General features: G+C 40.5%; 1 non-coding gene across 1 annotated transcript; it reads right to left on the bottom strand.

Annotated features, from left to right (window-relative positions):
• Positions 1–2,811: 2,811 nt before the first annotated feature.
• On the bottom strand, positions 2,812–2,919 carry LOC112717040 (small nucleolar RNA R71). Its single transcript, XR_003160548.1, has one exon. It is a non-coding gene; the product is annotated as a small nucleolar RNA R71 (small nucleolar RNA).
• Between the last annotated feature and the right edge of the window lie 942 nt (positions 2,920–3,861).

The following is a 3,861-nucleotide window of genomic DNA, read 5'->3' as shown; positions in this document are numbered from 1 at the left end:
CATTCACTACCACGTTAACCTAGTTAACGCGAGCTCTAACGTGGAGAGTAGGGGCACTTGGAGCGTTAGTGACAAAGGTAAGTGTCACTAATGCTCTCGAAGATGAGGCATACCCACGTTAAGAGCCACGTTAGTTACATTAACGTAAACTCTAACGTAGGGACAAGGGGCACAAGGCAACGTTATTGGGAAAGGTGAGTCCCAATAACGCTCGCGAAGGTTTATAAGGCAACGTTAGTGGTCACGTTAGTGCCACTAACGTTGGAGTTAACGTGGGTTATATGGGGTTGGAACGTTAGTGAAAAAGGTGATTGCCACTAATGTTCTCGAACCCACAATGTCACTTAACGTTAACTTCACTAACGCCCATGCCTAATTCATATTTTTCTGCAAGCTGAGTGATAAACCCATATTTTATGATATATTTTGTGCTTAATCTGAGTGATTTATTCAATCCTTCACCCACTTATTCATATTAATTGCATAGTTTTACTTTCCCTTCCTTATTATGTGATGTATGTGAAAAACATGTTTCCCATATTTTAAGATTAATTATTTTAATTACCTTTATTTCCATTCGATGCCATGATTAGTGTGTTGAGTAGTTTCAGATCTTCTAAGGCAGGAATGACTTAAAGGATGGAAAAGGAAACATACAAAAATGGAAGGAAAGCATAAAACGGAGTTTTGGAGAAACTGGCATCCACGCGACCGCATGGACGATGCGGCCGCATGCCAAGCGCGAAAAGGCGGCGACACGGCCGCATGGCTGATGCGACCGCGCGCCTAACGAAGAACACCTATGACGCGGCCGCATGACTGACGCGACCACGCGACAAGGAAAACTCCAATTAACGCCACTATTTTTATAAAATTCTTGACTAGCAAAAATCCTAACGTCATTGAGCCCACTAAAGATTGTAACTGCTTCAACTCAAGATCTAAGGCCCACATCCAAGACTTGAAGAACTCACTAGAAGATCAAGAGAAGTAGTATATATAGGAGTAGTTTTGAACTATAGAGAAGCTTGGCACTTTGGATAACTACCTTTTATATATTTACTTTTCTGCACTTTTAGCTAAGGATGTATTCTTTTCTGCCATTTCCATTTCTAGAGCTATCAACAACTAAACCCCTTTAATTGGGTTAGGGAGCTCTGTTGTAATATGATGGATCAATTATAGTTTTCATTCTCTTCTTCTTTCTTCTCTTTTGATGTACTAGAAAGCTTTCGATCTTAATTCAATTGGTTAGTTGTCTTGGAAAAGAAACTCTCCATAATTGGATCTCCTCTGAGCCTTGGAAAAGGGATGAGGAGATCATGTTAGAATTGCTTTCTCATGTTGGACCAAATTGGGGTCTTGGCGGATATAGTGACATGTAATCCTCCCAACACTTTGATTTGGAAATACATGTGGTATAATCAGTGACTATACTTCATCTCTTCCCATGAGCCATTAAATCAAGGAATTGGGCAACTGTTCAAGCATAGAGAGATTGGGTTGCCAAGGAATTGGAACCCAATCACTTAAGATTGCCAAGGAGATCAATAGATGCTTTGATTGAGGAAGAGATGAAAATGAATTTGATCCAGAGAATACAACATATCCTGAGCCCAATGAATTCCCCATTTCTGATCTTACACATTCTCTTTACTTTCTGCCATTTATTTACATGCTCATTTCCCCAAATCCCCGTATAAGATTCTACACTTTATTTTCTGCTATTTACTTTCCCGCGATTTAATTTTTTGCAATTCTCAAACTACATTCTGTTTAGCTCAACTAGCATATTCTTCCAACTAAAGTTGCTTGAGCAATCAATCCCTGTGGGATTCGACCTCACTCTATTGTGAGTTTTTACTTGACAATAATTCGGTATACTTGCCGAAGGAAAATTTGTTGAGAGACAAGTTTTCATGCATCAAATTTATGGCGCCGTTGCCGGGGATTGATTTTGTATCAACAATGATTAAGATGGAAGTTCACTAGATTGAGCATTTTTCTTTTGTTTGTTTACTTTATTCAGTTGTTTATCTTCAGTTTGTTTCATTTCTTCCTCATCCCCTATACCCCCTCTGTTTTCTTTCTTTCTTTATTATTATTTATAATTCTGCTCACTAACCCACTAACTGTTTGATAATTGGCACCACTCACACTAACAATCACTCTAACAAGAATAACCTCTTCATTTTATCTCTTACTGTGTGTTTTTTTAGTTGTATGATAGGGAGAAGAGGGGGAGCTTCAACTTCCTTCGATTCAGAACCTGAAAGAACACACCGGAGACTAAGGAGGGAAGCAAGAGGGAAAGAAGTTGTTGGTGTTGAGGAAGAGGAAGAGTATTTTGAAACCAACATGGAGGAGAATTTGGAAAACAATCATGAAGGAGAAGCTCACAACCTTGCTAGAGAAGGCCCTGCAAACCATGCTGGGCAGGAAAGGAGAGTTCTTGGCTCCTACATCAATCCAAATCCAGGAAACTGTGGAAGTAGCATGAAAAAGCCCACCATACATGCCAACAACTTTGAATTAAAACCCCAGCTAATCACCCTTGTTCAGAACAATTGCTCATTTGAAGGAAGTGCTCAAGAAGACCCCAATCAACATCTAACCACCTTCCTGAGATTTTGTGACACTGTGAAGTCTAATTGAGTCCACCCGGATGTCTATAGGCTACTTTTGTTCCCTTTTTCACTCAGGAACAAAGCATCCATGTGGCTTGAATCCTTTCCAAAGGAGAGCTAGACAAATTGGGAAAATGTGGTGAACAAGTTTTTGGCAAGATTCTACCCTCCTCAAAGAATTAACAGGCTGAGAGCTGAGGTGCAAACCTTCAGGCAACAAGATGGTGAGACTCTCTATGAGGCATGGGAGAGGTTCAAGGACTTAACAAGAAGATGCCCACCAGATATGTTTAATGAATGGGTTCAACTTCACATTTTCTATGAAGGTATTTCTTATGAGTCAAAGAAGGCTGTAGACCATTCATCAGGGGGGCTCTCTAAACAAGAAGAAAACCATTGAAGAAGCCATAGATGTCATTGAAACAGTAGCTGAAAAGGACTACTTCTATGCCTCTGAAAGAAGCAATACTTGAGGAGTAATGGAGCTGAACCACATGGATGCATTGCTAGCTCAAAATAAGATGATTACCAAGCAGCTAGCAGATCTTACCAAGAAGGTGGAGGAAAACCAAGTTACAGCAGTCGTCACTTCATCACCAGCTCAAGAAGGAGTGAATATAGGAGAAGAAGGTAACTGGGAACAAGCCAACTATGTTGGAAACTCACCTAGACAAATCCATGATCCATACTCCAAAACTTACAACTCTGGATGGAGAAATCACCCCAACTTTGTGTGGGGAAATCAACAAGACCAAGGCCAAGACCAAAGATACCACAACCACAACCCCAACAATAATGCAACTCACCAACATCCCTCACAGAGGTCCTATCAACAACCACCTAATCCCAACCCACTATCACTATCCGAGGATAGAATTTCAAAGATTGAGACTCTACTTGAAGACATATGTAGAAAAATCCAACACAATAAGGTGTTTAAGGAGGAAGTGCGAGCCAATATCAAAAACCAAGGAGAAAACATCAAGAAACTGGAGTCTCAAGTAGGGTATCTAGCTCAACAAATTCCCAAACCGACTGATGGTTTTCCAAGTGACACAGAGAAGAACCCAAGAGGAGAAACAAAGAATGTAAGGTGGGAAGAATGTAAGATGATCACCACAAGTGATGAGAGGAGTATGGAGGAAGTAGAACACCTCCAAGATAGTCCAAAGGAAAATCATGAAGAAAGAAACTCTGCACCTCAACTCACACTCAAGGAAGAGCTGAAGGAGAG

This window comes from Arachis hypogaea, chromosome 1 (assembly GCF_003086295.3).
Source record: "Arachis hypogaea cultivar Tifrunner chromosome 1, arahy.Tifrunner.gnm2.J5K5, whole genome shotgun sequence".
In the NCBI taxonomy this organism is placed as follows: domain Eukaryota; kingdom Viridiplantae; phylum Streptophyta; class Magnoliopsida; order Fabales; family Fabaceae; genus Arachis; species Arachis hypogaea.
This window is presented reverse-complemented; position numbering and strand designations above follow the sequence as displayed.